The sequence below is a fragment of the Sciurus carolinensis genome, chromosome 12 (genome assembly GCF_902686445.1).
Source record: "Sciurus carolinensis chromosome 12, mSciCar1.2, whole genome shotgun sequence".
Classification (NCBI taxonomy): Eukaryota; Metazoa; Chordata; class Mammalia; order Rodentia; family Sciuridae; genus Sciurus; species Sciurus carolinensis.
Window position 1 is genome coordinate 16,875,737 of NC_062224.1, and position 17,507 is coordinate 16,893,243.

Consider the following 17,507-nt stretch of genomic DNA (forward strand, 5'->3'; position numbering starts at 1 on the left):
TAGTTTAGGAGTCTAGAAGTTTCAAGAGCATGGTACCAGCATCTTCCTGGCTTCTTGGGAGGGCCTGCCTCTTCCTGCTTCACATCATGGTAGAAAACTGAAGGGCAAACAGGCAGGTACAGAAGGAACAAAACAGGATGTGTGTACTTACTTCATGAAAAACCCTTTTGAGGTACCTAAAGTAGTCGTGCAAGAGCAGGTTTCACCTGGGAGAGAAAGGGTCCAACCTCGTGACCAAACGCCTTCCACTGGCCCCACCTCCCATGGAAGAAATAAGGTTCCAACACATGACATTGGGGGGTTGTCCTTAAACCATACCAAAGGCCAGTGATTTATAAGGAGGTGAATTTTAGTCATTGCTTTCTTATTGATTTAAAAATATAAAACAGTTTTATTTGTAATTAGATATTACACATAAGAAAGTTCTCCACAAAGGGTAATATTTATGTTCTTAAATTTGAGATACTGTTTCTTTAAAATAAATCTGACTCCATTTCATATCCCAATAGCAAAAATAAAATATTATTCACCCCACACTGGAAGGTTTCCTGTTATTTAGAAAAATATGTAACTTAATGGTTTTTTTGTGAATAGTTCAATGATTTTTTATTAAGCAAGAATCTTCAATTCCCATTTTAAGATATTCTTTCAAATATCTTTGATGATCACCAAAATATTCTTCTAGACATCTATGGAAAAGTTTATTGTAAAATATTTCAGCTTTGGCTTATTTTTCTCATAATAAAAATAGAATAAGTGAATCTATATCAGCTGTTGCCTTGGTAACTAGCATATTTATATATTGAGAAAGAACATGAAAATTTCTAAATGCATTTCTATCCTTATGATATATGTTTCTGTATAGACAAGACCATATACTTCAGATTACTTTAAGTCCAGAAGATTTTTGAAAATGCCTTCTTGTAGACATCTGTAACACCTTCTCCCACAGAAACACATGCTTCTAACCTGGATCTTGGTGTTTAGTTGAAAAAGGATGGACGGTACACAAAAAGGAAATTAATGATTGTTATTTTAAAACATTGGAAAATATTCCTAAAAGCATATTTATGCTTTACCTGTTTATTAATTTTCATATATATCTCAATTTTTAAAAGTGATTTTAAATCTGAAATTCATTGAAAATCACCTATCTGCCTGAGTCCTAGCCTAGGTTGACTCTGTCAAGCACATGGTACATACACATCTCTTAAGAAACATTAATGACAACTGAATTTATAAAACTGAATAAAAATCTAGAGGAGGTAAAAGTCCCATATTAGATAATTATATAAAATATACAAAATAATACATGCCAGGATGGAAGCATAAACAACTTATCAGAGGAACAAACAGAGTCTTAGCCTGAAGGCATCCAGGAAGATTTGGAGAGGAAAATGGGGAGAGCAGTATGCCTGAATTAAGTCTTAATAATAAGGTTTACCCTATAGGCTGTTTTTGCCTAAGAAAAATGAATACTTATATAGACAACTAAGCTGATATTTAACAAATACAAGAAAAATGCCCATTATGTACTTACAAAAGCAATTCTTTCTGTGTGATGGAAAACCATCAAGAGAGATGCCTGACTGAATAATGAGAGCTCAGTTCAGTGTAAGTGGATGGAGCTTGAGTTATTGCCAGACCTCCACTAGATACAAGGTGCTTCCCAAGGGGTTCACCGGGTGTGAAACTGGAGCTTTAAAAACGAATTCTAACCTTACCCTCCAGTAAGACTGTTAAAAATATATCTAAGTGTAATTTTACTTGAAAATGTACTATTTCATGGTAAATAGATTTAAATTTTTAGATCATTTAAATTACGTTAACTATTTCTTTAAAAACAAGGATGGCTAAGCAAAATCAGAAATCAGAACAAGTACACTGGTAATCAGCATGAGGAAATCACTCTTTTTTAATCTTTTCCTGTTTTTTTCTTTCCTTTTGTTGTTGAAGATTTGGAAAACAGTATGTACAGAGGTACATAAAAATGAAAGTGAACTGAAAAATAAAGTAAAACTTTAAAAAACTCACTGTCTTGGAAATTAGGAGAGCTTGAAACCATTCCTTTTTCTGCAGCTTACCCACTTGCAATGTGATTTTGTGGATGCCCTAGATACCCTAACCCATGCTGTGGGACGAATACTGCACCTCCCCAAACTTCCTGTTAAAGCCTAATTCCCACTGTTGTAAAATTGAGACTAGGGACTTTAGGAGGAAACTAGGTCATGAGGGTTCCTCCCTCACAAATGGGATTAATATCAACATAAAAGAGGCTTGAAGGAGGCTTGCACCTCTAATACCAGGGGAGGACAATTGAGAAGCGGCAAGATGCCGCCATCTTTGCTACAGACTGCAAGCCCTCACCAGAGGTTGAATCTGCTGGTGACTTGATTTTGGCCCTCTAAGCCTTCAGAACTGTGATCAGCAATTTTATATTGCTTATAAATTATGCAGCCTAAGGTATTCTGTCAGAGCAGCCTAAGACACCCCAGAAAATCTAGAGTTTGGGTTGGGTACCATTTCTAAATAGGCACAGAATAATCAGGAATGACTAAACTCATGAACTTGACCATGAGATACTTACAGTTTAGTGCAGAGATAATAGAAAGATTAAATAGCGAAATGAGCTTGCTGTGAGACACAGAATATGGGAGTTTAAATTCAGTCTTTCTGTGACTCCATTTCTTGACAAAAGATAAAGACATATAAGCAATGGGATAATTTGACTGAAACCTACCAGTTTATTCTAGACTTACATACAAAGACAAAAAAAATTTAAGGTAGAATGTCATAGAAAGTAACCCTTACATATTTAAATATCTTACATACCTATAATATTTAAAAAGTATGGCAGAAATATACAGGAAACATCAATGGAACACATTCAAAATACAAAAATAGTGATTTCATTATAATTGAGAAGTAGCATTTCAAATCAAAAGGAAATGAAATATTACTTAATAAATATTGTTAGCCAAATAAGCACTTGTTTCAATTAAGCATTTAAATATAGACATAAAATAGCAAATTACTGGCATTGTACAGTTAAATTTAATGTTCTAAAATTACACTTATGCAAGAATACTAAGAAGAAAACATAATAAATGAGACTTGAGTGCATGAAACTTGTGCATGTACCAATATGTAAAAACAAATTCAATATTAGGGACAACTAAAATGTACCAAGAAAAATGTGAAAAGATAAACCCAGAGAGTAACAAAAGATAAATAAGAATACTATAAAAAATAAAGTCATAAAATTGAAAGTGATTCTGCAAACTGAGAAACTACTTGGAAAATTTTTTGTTAGGGAAAATTTAATATCCTTAATAACTTCAACTATGTACTATGAATTACCTGTTAATGTAACAGTTTAATTTTTTTAATTTATAATAAGCAGGATTGGAGTTTCAAGATGGCGGACTAGGGGGTGGCTGCATTTCATGTTGCTCCAGGACGCAGGATTCAAAAGACGAGATAGTGAGAGACTTGGGACCAACTCAAAGCCGCTGGGTGAGTCTCTCCCATTGGGGAGGCGTCCCGGATGGGGCGGTAGCCCCAGAACCCAGGGAACTTTGTGAGTAGAGTTGCCCAGCGAGACACCCCTCCCCCCACTGGAGCGGTAAACACGGACAACTGGGATCATCGTAGAAGAGGCGGCTCAGCACAGCGCTTGGACTCAGAGCAACCACTGGGGCTCCGGGCGGCTGCCTGAGGAGGAGCTGCGTGGCAAGCTGTTTGGATTCAGAACGACCACTTCTGAACACCAGGGGGTTGCCCGGAGGAAGAGGAGGAGTATGGCGGGTCGCTTGACCTAGGAGTGACTGCATCAGAGCCACAGGCGGTTGCCAGAGGAGGAGCTGCGTGGTGAGCTGTTTGAACTCAGAACGACGGCTCCAGAACACCGGTGGCCTGCCTGGAGGAGGAGCGCAGTGGGTTGCTTGGTCTAGGAGTGACTGCAACAGAGCTATGGGCGGTTGCCAGAGGAGGAGCTACGTGGCGAGCTGTTTGAACTCAGAACGACCGCTCCTGAACACCGGTGGCCTGCCTGGTGGAGGAGCGTGGTGGGTCACTTGGTCTCGGAGCCACCGCTCCTGAACACCCGGGGAGCTACCCCGAGGAGGAGGAGGAGGAACAGGGTGGGTCACGTGGACTTGGAGTGACTGCCTAGGGCTATGGGCGGTTGGCGGGAGGAGGAGACGCGAAGTGAATTGCTTGGGCTCCTAGTGACTGCGTCGGAAACCAGGCCGCTGTCCGGAGGAACAGGTGTGTGGCGGGTCTCTGGGAATCGGAGCTATTGTACGGGGCTCCAGGTGGCAGCTCAGAGGAGGGGCCGCATAGCCAGGCGATTAGGTGCAGAGCAGGGTCCCAGGAGCTAGGTGGCTTCTTGCTGGAAGAGCCACACAGAGACACGCCTAGGGGTGGAGCGAAGTTTCCAGGACTGCGGGCAGATTCTCTGGGAGAGGCAGCCTAAGGAGACTCGCCTGCGAAGGGTGAGGCTCCCAGGCCCAGGAGGTAGGTCCGGGCCCCTGGGAACATTGCAGAGGAAGACAGCCCAGCCCAGGCGGTAGTTGTAGATTGAGGGGAAACTCTAGGAGGGGAACTGACCAGCGAGACATCCCCACCGAGTGAGTCTTCCCTGCCGGGTGAGGTTTTCCCACAGGGACAGTAAAACCAGAGACACAGGCACAAACAGGACTTGCCTCAGCCCGCAGCCTAGTTCCCCATTGGATGACCATTGGTCAACAAGTGGAGGCACCTCTGCCCACTAGCAGGGAATACACGCCACCTGAGGGTCACCACCCCTAGAGAGGCAGCTTCTTCGTGGAGCTCCGCATTATCACCTTCCTCCAAGACTTCAGGCTACTGAAGGATAAGAGGGGATATATTAGCAATCTTCAGAGACATTATAAGTCGATAGAGGAAATCTGCAATATCTTAATGACCCACTGATTCCTGAACAATATGAGAAAACAAGGGAAGAAAATGCCCCAAACAAATCTAGATGTTACATCAATAAAATCCAATGACAGCATGGCAGAAGAAATGACAGAAAGGGAGTTCAGAATGTACATCATTAAAATGATTAGGGAAGCAAATGATGAGATGAAAGAGCAAATGCAGGCATTGAATGATCACACCAATCGACAGTTAACAGAGCAAATTCAGGAAGCAAAAGATCATTTCAATAAAGAGTTAGAGATATTGAAAAAAAAACAAACAGAAATCCTTGAAATGAAGGAAACAATAAACTAAATTAAGAACTCCATAGAAAGCATAACCAACAGGACAGAACAACTGGAAGACAGAACTTCAGATATTGAAGACAAAATATTTAACCTCGAAAGCAAAGTTGAACAAACAGAGAAGATGGTAAGAAATCATAAACAGAATCTGCAAGAACTATGGGATATCATGAAAAGGCCAAATTTGAGAATTATTGGGATTGAGGAAGGCTTAGAGAAATAAACCAAAGGAATGAATAATCTATTCAATGAAATAATATCAGAAAATTTCCCAAATCTGAAGAATGAAATGGAAAATCAAGTCCAAGAGGCTTATAGGACTCCAAATACACAAAATTACAACAGACCCACACCAAGGCACATTATAATGAAAATACCTAACATACAAAATAAAGACAGAATTTTAAAGGCTGTGAGAGAAAAGAACCAAATTACGTTCAGGGGGAAACCAATACGGATATCAGCAGATTTTTCAATCCAGACCCTAAAAGCTAGAAGGGCCTGGAACAACATTTTTCAAGCTCTGAAAGAAAATGGATGCCAACCAAGAATCTTATACCCAGCAAAACTTACCTTCAAATTTGATGATGAAATAAAATCCTTCCATGATAAACAAAAGCTAAAAGAATTTACAAAAAGAAAGCCAGCATTACAGAACATTCTCAGCAAAATATTCCATGAGGAAGAGATAAAAAACAAAGAAGCAAATCAGCAAAGGGAGGAATTATCCTAAAGGAACTGTCAAATAAAGGAGGAACCAAATTGTGTCAAAAAATAAAAAAATAAATAAATAAATAAAATTTTAAATATGAACCAAATGACCGGGAATACAAATCATATCTCAATAATAACCCTGAATGTTAATGGCCTGAATTCATCAATCAAAAGACATAGACTGGCAGATTGGATTAAAAAGAAAGATCCAACAATATGTTGCCTGCAAGAGACTCACCTCATAGAAAGAGATTCCCACAGACTAAAGGTGAAAGGATGGGGAAAAACATATCATGCACATGGACTCAACAAAAAAGCTGGAGTATCCATCCTCATTTCAGATAATGTGGACTTCAAGCCAATGTTAGTCAGAAGGGATAAAGAAGGACATTTCATACTGCTTAAAGGAAGCATAAATCAGCAAGATATAACAATCATAAACATCTATGCCCCAAACAGTGGCTCATCCATGTATGTTAAACAAATCCTCCTCAATTTTAGAAACCAAATAGACCATAACACAATAATACTAGGTGATTTTAACACGCCTCTCTCACCACTGGACAGATCTTTCAAACAAAAATTGAACAAAGAAACCATAGATCTCAATAACACAATCAATAATTCAGACTTCACAGACTTTTATAGACTATACCATCCAACCAAGAGCGAATACACTTTCTTCTCAGCAGCACATGGATCCTCCTCTAAAATAGACCATATATTATGCCACAAAGCTAATGTCAGCAAATACAAGAAGATACAGACACTACCTTGTATTCTGTCAGATCATAATGGATTGAAGTTAGAAATAAATGAAAGAGTAAAAAACAGAAACTACTCCAACACCTGGAGATTAAACAAAATGCTATTATATGATGAATGGATAACAGAAGATATTAGGAAGGAAATTAAAAAATTCTTAGAGGTAATCTAGAACAAAGAAACATCATATCAAAATCTCTGGGACACTATGAAAGCAGTACTTAGAGGAAGATTTATTTCATGGAGCGCATTTAATAAAAGAAGTAAAACTCAAAAAATCAACGACCTAACGCTACGGCTCAAAGCCCTAGAGAAAGAAGAACAGATCAACACCAAAAGTAGTAGAAGACAGGAAATAGTTAAACTCAGAGCTGAAATCAACAAAATTGAAACAAAAGAAACAATACAAAAAATTGACAAAATAAATAGTTGGTCCTTCGAAAAAATAAACAAAATTGATAAACCTTTAGCCACACTAACAAAGAGAAGACGAGAGAAAACCCAAATCGCTAAAATTCACAATGAACAAAGAAATATCACAACAGACAAGACTGAAATACAAAACATAATTAGAAGCTATTTTGAAAATCTATACTCCAACAAAATAGAAAATTTCGAAGACATCAACAGGTTTCTAGAGACATATGAATTGCCTAAACTGAACGAGGAGGACATACACAATTTAAATAGACCAATTTCAAGTAATGAAATAGAACAAGTCATCAATAGCCTACCAACAAAGAAAAGTCCAGGACCAGATGGGTTCTCAGCCAAGTTCTACAAAACCTTTAAAGAAGAGCTCAATCCAATACTTCTCAAAGTATTCCATAAAATAGAAGAGGAGGGAACCCTCCCAAACTCATTCTATGAAGCCAATATTACCCTGATACCTAAACCAGACAGAGACACATCAAGGAAAGAAAATTTCAGACCAATATCCTTAATGAACATGGACGCAAAAATTCTCAACAAAATTTTAGCAAATCGCGTACAAAAACATATTAAAAAGATAGTGCACCATGATCAAGTGGGTTTCATCCCAGGGATGCAAGGTTGGTTCAACATCAGGAAATCAATAAATGTCATTCACCATATCAATAGACTTAAAGTCAAGAATCACATGATTATTTCAATAGATGCAGAAAAAGCATTTGATAAAATACAGCACCCCTTCATGCTCAAAACACTAGAAAAAATTGGGATAGTGGGAACATTCCTTAACATTGTAAAGGCCATCTATGCTAAGCCCATGGCTAATATCATTCTAAACGGTGAAAAACTGACAGCATTCCCTCTAAAAACTGGAACAAGGTAGGGATGCCCTCTTTCACCACTTCTATTCAATATCGTCCTTGAAACTCTAGCCAGAGCAATTAGACAGACCAAAGAAATTAAAGGGATACGAATAGGAAAAGAAGAACTCAAACTATCCCTATTTGCTGATGATATGATTGTATACTTAGAGGAACCAGGAAATTCCACCAGAAAACTTTTAGATCTCATAAGTGAATTCAGTAAAGTAGTGGGATATAAGATCAATGCACATAAATCTAAGTCATTTTTATACATAAGCAATGAATCTTCAGAAAGAGAAATCAGGAAAACTACCCCATTCACAATAGCTTTGAAAAAAATAAAATACTTGGGAATCAATCTCACAAAAGAGGTGAAAGACCTCTACCATGAGAACTACAGAACACTAAAGAAAGAAATTAAAGAAAACCTTAGAAGATGGAAAGATCTCCCATGTTCTTGGATAGGAAGAATTAATATTGTCAAAATGGCCATACTACCAAAAGTGCTATACAGATTCAATGCAATTCCAATTAAAATCCCCATGATGTACCTTACAGAAATAGAGCAAGAAATTATGAAATTCATCTGGAAGAATAAAAAACCCAGAATAGCTAAAGCAATCCTTGGCAGAAAGAGTGAAGCAGGGGGTATCGCCATACCAGACCTTCAACTCTACTACAAAGCAATAGTAACAAAAACGGCATGGTATTGGTACCAAAACAGAAAGGTGGATCAATGGTACAGAATAGAGGACATGGACACAAACCCAAATAAATACAATTTTCTCATACTGGACAAAGGGGCCAAAAATATGCAATGGAGAAAAGATAGCCTCTTCAACAAATGGTGCTGGGAGAATTGGAAATCCATATGCAACAGAATGAAACTAAGCCCATATCTCTCACCATGCACGAAACTAAACTCAAAATGGATTAAGGATCTCGGAATCAGACCAGAGACCTTGCAACTTATAGAAGAAAAAGTAGGTCCAGAGCTTCAACATGTCGGCTTAGGACCAGACTTCCTCAACAGGACTCCCATAGCACAAGAAATAAAAGCAAGAATTAATAACTGGGATAGATTCAAACTAAAAAGCTTTCTCTCAGCAAAGGAAACTATCAGCAATGCGAAGAAAGAGCCTACAGAGTGGGAGAAAATCTTTGCCACTCATACTTCAGATAGAGCACTAATCTCCAGAATGTATAAAGAACTCAAAAAACTCTACACCAAGAATGCAAATAATCCAATCGACAAATGGGCTAAGGAAATGAATAGACACTTCACAGAAAAAGATCTACAAGCAATCAACAAACATATGGAAAAATGTTCAACATCTCTAGTAATAAGAGAAATGCAAATCAAAACCACCCTAAGATTCCATCTCACCCCAATTAGAATGGCAATTATCAAGAATACAAGCAACAACAGGTGTTGGAGAGGATGTGGGGAGAAAGGTACACTCATACATTGCTGGTGGGGCTGCAAATTAGTGCAGCCACTCTGGAAAGCAATGTGGAAACTCCTTAGAAAACTTGGAATGGAACCACCATTTGACCCAGCTATCCCACTCCTTGGCCTCTACCCAAAGGACTTAAAATCAGCATATTACAGAGATACAGCCACATCAATGTTCATAGCTGCTCAGTTCACAATAGCCAGATTGTGGAACCACCCTAGATGCCCTTCAATTGATGAATGGATAAAGAAAATGTGGTATATATATATATATATACAATGGAATATTACTCAGGCATAAAGAATGATAAAATTATGGCATTTGCAGGCAAATGGATGAAACTGGAGAATATCATGCTAAGTGAGATAAGCCAATCTCAAAAAACCAATGGACGAATGATATCGCTAATAAGTGGATGATGACACATAATGGGGGGTGGGAGGGGTTAGTGTTAGGGTTAGAGTTAGGGTTAGGGAGGGGGGCAAGAATGGAGAAAGGAAGAACTGAGGGGTGGTAGTGGTTGGGGGGGAAGGGAAAAAATAACAGAATGAATCAAACAACATTACCCTATGTAAATTTATGATTACACAAGTGGTATGCCTTTACGCCATGTACAAACAGAGAAACATCATGTATCCCATTTGTTTACAATAAATAAAAAAAATAATAATAAGCAGGATTGGTTTGCCTGTCTGGAAACTGACCATTTGTTTCATGATTTCAAGAGATAAAAATTGCCAAACTCTTTTGTAGGTATTTTGGAATATCAGTGATCAGTCTTCATAATATGCAATACTTAACATGCAGCATTTTCAGCTGTAGTGAAATGGAAAAGAACCAAAGTAAATGCCATTTTGTTCTGACCTGACTCCATTGAATGCTTGCTTATAATGTTTTCTTTTCAGCCTCCTGAAGCTGCATCTATGTTGACAGTACAGTAGGACCTTCACATATCCCTGACTATGGCTCTGATATATAACAAAATGACTCTGAAAGGTATAATCAAAACAATTCTCTCATGTCATCAAAATATCTGTCTCAACAAGGTCTTTCTGACCTACAGTGCCTCAGTTGTTCTTGTAGGTTTTGTAGTTTTTGCCCCTTTGTAAACTTTGTACTTCCAAAATTCAGGTGCTGGGAGTTCTTTGAGGCCTTAGCCTGCTCCCAGCCACCACTTACCTGGCATGCTCATTAAAGAACCCTTTTTTCCCTTTCAGTTTGGCTCAATATGCATGGTGGTTTGTAGTTTTCATGCACACTGTAACATTAGGAACACAATGTAAGTATATAAATAAGCATACATTTCTTAGTAAAACTGAAAAAAACACCATTGACCACACTGTTCAAGGGTAGTGATGGGTTCAGTAAATTAGAGTCCACACTATGCATTTGTTGTTATGAAACCATAGTTTATTACATAAATAATATACTATGTGAGATGTTAATCAAATATTGATATTATTTTTCTCATAGAAATATTTTTATCAAAACAAAAGTAGTCCACAGACTTAACACTGTTAGACTGTTAACACACTTAACACTGTTAGACTTCCTAAATTATCTGCTCCACTGAGATAACTTCTTTTCATTGCCTACATTTTTTTCTCAATGCATTTTGTATCTGAAACTGATTTACTATATTGAGGACAAAGATGTGGAGAAGGAAGGGTAAAGACTTGAACACGAGGCATACTGGAGAAAAAAGAATTAGCAGTAGGTTGAAGGTACTTTGGAAAAAGGAGAGTTATGCTTGGAAGAGAATGTTAAAGAACAAGTAAGAGAAAGCAAGAGTTGAAGATAAGTTGCCACTAAAGAATAAGAATAAATTTTCATATGACCCAAGGAAACATGGCAGGAGCAGACAAAGAACAGAGTAAGAGGACCAAGGAAAATAGCATTGATTATTAATCTGGCTTCTGGCATTGGAAGTCAGTCATGAGACCAAAAAATTAATCCAAAGAAATATAGAAACTCAGAAGGGATGGAAAAAGACTTTCTGGAAAAGAGTATTTGAGAAGCCTTAGAGAAGTTGTTGGCAAATTATGACTGAGTGAGTTTGTACAACTCATATGTCAGATATGTATAAGCTAGCTATGTGAGATGATAGATAGATAGATAGATAGATAGATAGATAGATAGAATGTAGATGATATATCAATAGATGACAGGTAGGTAGATGGATGATAGGTAAATGATAGATAGATAGATAGATAGATAGATAGATAGATAGATAGATAGATGATAGGTAGATGATAGATCAAAAGATGATAGGTAGGTAGGTAGGTAGATAGATAATAGATAGTATTTTATACATTTTTATATTAATGGGCACATAAACATCTGGTTACTCTAAGTAGTGCTGCAAAACACATGGAGGTTCAAATATCTTTAGATGTAGTAATTTCATATATCCCAAATAGGGATTGCTGAATCATACAGCAATTCTATTTTTAGTTTCCTTAAGAACCTATATACTAGTACAATCTGTACTCCCACCAATAATGTACAAGCATTTATTTTTCTCCACATTCTCATCAATACTCATCTCATGCATTTTTGATGGTAGTTATTCTAATAGATGTGAAGTAACATCACATAATAATTCTTATTTGCATTTCCCTGTTTATTAGTAATGTTGAGCACCTTTTCAAGTACCTGCTGGCCACATTCATGTCTTTGGAGAACTATACCCAAATCCTTTAACTATTTTAATTGGGTTTATATTCTCTTGATATCAAGTTGTACTTCTTTATAAACTCGAAGACTGGGAAAATATTTGCAAGCCATGTATCAGATAAGGGGTTAAGTTTCAAAAATTTTCCCTTCACACTCCTATTCAACATCATACTGACAGTATTAGTAGTGTAATAATGCATATTAAAAACTTTTGAAAGAATTTAGGAAAGTCCCTCTCAAGTAGATTTAGAAAAGTCATGAGCTTCAAAGGAAATATACACAATTAATATTTATTTTTTATTTATTGATTCTTTTTGGTTATATATGATAGTAGAATCCATTTTGACATAAAAATTAATAGTAAAATACTGGAAATCATAACAATTCCAAGTTACATTTATAATAACACCAAAGAACACAATACTTAGATATAGGTCTGAAAAAACCTAGGTTTTATATGCTGAAAACTACAAAATACTAATTGAAGAGATCAAAAAAGATCTAAATAAGTGGAGATATATAATGTGTATAGGGAATAGAAGACTCATTTTTAATATGTCAATTGGAGCTATGGTTTTAATGCAAAATCCCATCAGGATTTGTTTTGTAAATATGACCAGCATTTCTAAGGTTTATATAGAAGAGCAAAGAAATTAGAATAATGTAAACAAATTCTGACAAAGTAGATGTATCCAAAATATCTATTTAAAAAACTCTCATAAATCAACCAGAAAGCATCAGAAAAATACATTTCAGAAACAGGCAAAATAATTTTACAGATTCTTCACCAAAAAATATATACAGCTGACAAATGAGATTATACACAAATGCTCAAAATCGTTAGCCATTAGGGAAACGCGAATTAAAGCCACAATAAGATATACCACAGTATGACTATTACAAAAAACGTTTAAAACTATTGACAATACCAAATGTTGACAAGGACTTGGGGTAAGTAAAACTTTCACACCCAATGAAGGGGAATTGCAAAATGGGACAGCAACTACATTATAAAACCAAACCTATACTAACCACCTGACCCATCTATCACCCTCCTCAATATTTACTCTAGCCGAGTAAAAACTTATCTTCACAAAAACACCTTGCACAAATGTTTAAAGAAGTTTTATTCATATGGAAATCATTCAAATATCTTGACCAATGAAAAGACTATGGACAGGATATCCCAACAATGGAATACTACACAGCAATAAGTATGAACAAAGTATTCACATAAGAACATAATCTAAAAATATGTTACTAAATGAAAGAGCCAACACCCAAAGACTAGATATTCCTGGACATTCTAGGGAAGGCAACACTATAGGGCCTGCCAGGATTTGAGGAAACATGGGGTGGGGTAGACAAAGGGATGACCAAATAGGGGCCAGCATGAAGGAAATTTTAGGGTGATAGATTATATGAATCGTGATGATGATTACATGACTTATGCAACTCTAAAATGTCATAGAACTATATACCACAAAGAGTGAATTTTACCATAGGCAAATAAATTTTTAATGATCTTCTTATTAGTCAAGAGAGGGAAAAAAGATGTAAAAATTATGTCAGTAAATAACTTGCAGTATGTAACTATATAATTCAGATAGGATCAGTCAGTGAGAGGTCTGTATTATGAAGAAGTAAATGGAGAAAATAAATAGAGAGCAAAATAAAGTGATAGGAGAAATATTTGACTGTAAACCTTTCTTTAAAATAATCCACGAATTTACCTTTATGCAGTGTAACAAAAACAAAGTTAATTGCATTTGGTTTCAATCATTGGTAGAGGAGATCCCGGTTAAATTAAAAATTCCCAACCTTCCACATCAGTTACATCATAAAATTTTGGACACAGTCTGGTCCACATTTCAGGAACATACCCACCAAGAGTTTGATCATTTTATCGAAATGTGCACCGACTGAGATATGGGGGGCCCTGCCAACCACACAATGCATTCTTCTAGAGAGTCTGTGAATGCTTTGAACTGCCCTCAGCAGTTCCTCGGAACTGGGTATGTGCCACCTGCCAGTGATCCCAGGAGGTTGCTATGGTGGTTTGCTTTACAGATGATCAGACTGCTGTACTGCCATTAGGGTTGACAAGGCTAATATTCCACCATGGGTTCCTTCTCTGACCTCCAGAGATTATAAAATGATGTTCAGCACATTTTCAGTGTTTAATACACGCTGGTACTATTAAGGTTATTTTCTTTTCCAAAAGCAAAACTAAGAGCAAAAATTTTGAAAACCCTACCCAGTTCCCATATAACAGTGAACTGGGAATTTTTTTTTTTTTTTTTCATCTGATGTTCTTCTCCTTCTTAATGGTGAAACTCTCCTGTGTACTATTTCTGTATTTATAGACCAGACAATTCAACTCCAGGCAGGTGGTTCTATTGAAAGATAAACAAACTTGTAAGGAACCCCCCACTGGTTAGGAAATGGCCAACTGTGCAACAGGCCTGGCTGCAGGTGACTGAGCCCATCCGGGGATGTTGGTCATTTACTACAAAGCTGGGGATCCCACAGCGTCCTTGGCCAAGGCACAGCTGGTGCTTCTAGCATTTTTATCTCTTAACAAAAAATCAAAACCAATGGCCACACAAACTGGTTAAAACTGTCAGTTGGGTTTTCATCTAATATACCAGACTCCAAAATATCATCCTTACTTCCTTTGCCTAATGTGCTTATTGATGTCTGAGCATCTTTTAGAGGAGTTTGTTGAAAAGCGTTGCCTTTGAAAATGTGATTTGGTCCAGTTCAGGCTTCTCAGAGATATATACTTTCCCCTCTTATTGCCTCTTTCCCTGTTTCCCTTCACCACTGGGATAAGTAAGATCTTGCATATTCTTACATGAAAGGAGGGGATAAATAATGCCAAGAATTCCTCTCTCAGAAGTGGATATCTTCCTGTGTGCCATTTTTCAATTTGCAACTCTAATTTCATGGCCTCCTTGGGCCTTTATATTACCTGGTTAATGAATTCATATTGAATCTTCTCACCTCTTCACTAATTAAACCTACTACTATCACATAAGGCTCTTCTGGTGAGCGTGAGCCCCTTCTTTATAATAGTACTTTGCCTCTCATCTGGGGCATTCCTTCTGGTTTCCTTAAGTAGCAAGAGTATCTATTGGCAAACTAGCATCTTTCCAATATCCAGTCCAATCCAGACACAAATAATGATTCATCAAGGAAATGGAGAAATTGCCTTTAAAAATCTTACATGGACAATAGGTATGCCATGATGACATCATAAGTACATTTGTAGATGTGGTGCTTGTTATGGTGGGAGAAGTATCTGCCAAGGGTCCACGTGTTAAAGTCTTGGTCCCCAGTCTGTGGTGCTATTGGATGGTGGTGCAATCCAAGCCTTCAAGAGGCAGGTCTGAGAAGTCTTCATGTCCCTGGAGGTATTTCTTTCCTCTCTCTTTTCTTCCCTCTTTCTTTCTGGCCAAGGGATGAATGGTTTTGCTCCACCATCCCCAAATCAAAGAAGCCAACCTGTCTTGGACTGGAACCTTCAGTACTGTGAACAAAATTAACTTTTTGTCTTTATAAATTGACTGGGCAAATACTTGTTACAGTAACAGTGAACACAGTATTAAAACAGAATTCTGTGATATTGAAAACATTTTTTAGATGTGAAAGGGAGAAGTAAACTGTGCAGCAGATGTGACTGGCAAGATATTTTTGGAGTCAAAACACAAAGGAATTTACAGGATGATGGAGGTACTTGAACATTTAGAAGAGAAAACAAGCATCATCAGATCTCCATTTAAGAGTCTACTCTGGAGCACTATGGAGTTTAGGTTTGAGACAGATAAGACCCTGGTCAATAAAACCATCTATTAGATTGAATTGTTGTCACCATTCAGGAGAGAGACTACACCCAGAGCAGTGGATGTAGAAGAAAATTACTGAAAGCTTTTTTAAAAATATTTTTTTAAATTCCTAGTTTCACTACTATAAACTAGGTAGGTAATAGCAACAGAGACTTGGTAAAATTTTTATTACTAAAATCTCAAACAAAATCTACTGCCCTTCTGATTTTGCTTGATGATTAAGATTATTTATTGGAGACTACATTAGATAGTTTAATGACAGCATACAAACAAATCATTAATGCTAATCATTTGTTGAACTACTATACTTCATAACAGGAGGAATGATGCAGATAGGATCTGAGATTTAAGTAAGACTAGATGTAACGTTTTTACATTTTAATCATCAATATTATTGAACAGTAGGATCTAGTCATAGCTTGTTGCCTATCAGGATGACTATATTTAGACTTTTCTCCATAGAGAGCAAGGTAACCTTTCAAGTCCAGTTATTATATTTTCAAAGAGAAGTAAATGAGTTACATCTTGTCTAAGGAAAGATTTTTGTTATATGGACTGCTTTTATTTTCCTGACAGTAAATTTATTGATTGATTTAAAATCCTCTGCTCCATGTTGAATTCATATTATCCTTATATCTTGTTACTACTCCTTCAAGGGAGTAGCCAGTCACAGTCTCTAAAAGTCAAGACAACAAAGGAAAAAGAATAACTCTGTCACTGCAAGGTCATACTTGATGTTCATCATCTTCCTCCCCTACTATCCAATCCAGTTTCCTCTCACCTTCAGCTGTACTTCCTTTGGTCAGGGTTACTTGTCCAGTGAGGTAATCCAGACTTTCAGTTCTGAAGAATCTGAGTTCCTGGTTATCATGCACGTCTCAGGCTGTGGTAGCACCAGTTGGTCATTCATCACTATAGGCAGATGCGGATGTATCAGAAGATGCTCTGGGAACACCCATAAGTTCTGGATATTCTTGTTGGTGTACAGCACAGAGGAGTAATCCTCTATCTTCATTAGAGTCAGTGTCAATTACTGCTGCCAATATAATAATTCCTTTTTTGCCCCTGGACAACTGATATGAGAAGCCCAAAATGACCACATGGAAGTCATATATTTACATTATAAATAAATTCTTTCTGTGCACCCTGGAAGAAGTATTCCCCTCCCACCAGGAATTAGAATCTCTAATGTAGAAAAATCCTAGTTTCCTGGACACACAGTATCCAAGTGATTTGATTAGAATTAATAAGGAGGGGGACAACTTCTAATTCCACCCATGGTTCCTAGATCCATGTATATAGCTCTCAGCTTCACAAACAACTTCCATGATCTCATCTCCCTGCTATGGCTTAGTTCCACATTTAATTAGGTTCTTTACTGCTCTGTAAGGCTGTCAGTTTCCTATGACACCATGTATAGTAGGATCAGTGTATCTCATGGTCATGCATCCATTGCCATACCACCTTTGCTATTCAGTGGATCACTTGAGCCATCTGACAATG